This window comes from Nuphar pumila, chromosome 10 (genome assembly GCF_984573655.1).
Source record: "Nuphar pumila chromosome 10, dmNupPumi1.hap1.1, whole genome shotgun sequence".
In the NCBI taxonomy this organism is placed as follows: domain Eukaryota; kingdom Viridiplantae; phylum Streptophyta; class Magnoliopsida; order Nymphaeales; family Nymphaeaceae; genus Nuphar; species Nuphar pumila.
In genome coordinates this window covers 116,627,298-116,628,553 of record NC_143258.1, presented here as the reverse complement: position 1 = coordinate 116,628,553, position 1,256 = coordinate 116,627,298, and positions in this window count along the sequence as shown.

Below are 1,256 nucleotides of genomic sequence, written 5' to 3'. Positions count from 1 at the left end.
CCCTTCAATCCAGGTTCGACTCCCACCAGGCGTGCGGTTGCCTTTCAGTGGTGGGCTCTGTAAGGGCTTGGATGTCGGTGACCCCACCCCGGAGATTACCTGCTTCGGCAGGGGAACTTTGTCAAAAAAAAAACAAAAAACAAACTTTGATTGTTTAGATGGGCCTCTGAAATCTTTGCACCTGTTTTTGCCTTGATTGCTGCGTTACCTTCATGAATCTTGTCATCAGCATGCGATGAGGAGAGCAAGGGGCTATGGAGGCTGTTTTCTCAACAGGAAGAAAAAAGATGCAAGTTCTGTTCAAACCCTTCCTCGAAACAAAGACGAGGGTTTGGCAGGGTCCATTTCTATGCAGTCAATGAATTCATCAAGTTCTGAGCTATTGGCCTCTGAAACTAGAATTTAAATTGCTCTTCTGGGCAAGAAGTCAAACGACCAGCTGCACGCAACATTTGTGAGCAGCATGGTTACACCAACTGCAGTGGATGCTACGAGCATGCAGGTTTCCACCATACAGCATTCCATCCCCTATCAAGTGATAAGGATGATGAAAGAGGTTGTGCAGCGTAAAGGGGTGGAATCTTACCAATGGAGCTCAGCAGAGAGCCCTCACAATCCAGTGGCTTAGAGGCAAAAGTTAACTGCAATTACATGATGATCCTGGTTTAAGGGGAATTCATTCTTGGCTGTTTGTAGTATGGGGATGTTAGGTGGATGGGCCATGGCATATAGATTCAGCATGTGGCCCTTCTCATTTCTCTCTGTAAAAATGAAACAACGAAGTTGATGAATGTAGTATGTATGCAATAGGGGGGAGCGTATGCGAATGCGGTTTCTCAACATTCAAAACCTCTTTTACAACTTGGTATTTCGAGTTTGAAATGTTATCCAGGTTTATGTCTGAATTGTGAACCCTTCATCCTTGATTAGTGTAGAGGTTTCAAGTCCTAGATTGGGCCATTTTGGTGGATATTACTTGGCAAAGTTGGCGTTCAAATTGATGCCTCTGAAAGATGCATCTGCTACGGTTCTGCGTAACCTCAGCTTGCCTATCCACAAAAAACAAAAAGGAAAAAGTTAACTGGCGTACTCGTGAACTTTAGTGGTAGTATGTATGCCTTGGAGGTTCATCAAGGTAATCAAAGTTCATCTTTTCTATTGGAAACGTTACACGATTTTTGAGAAAAATATAGTAACCATAGAACCTCTCTTTGAAGGTCATTGCCTGATCCATTGGTGAAGTCAGAAGGGCCTTG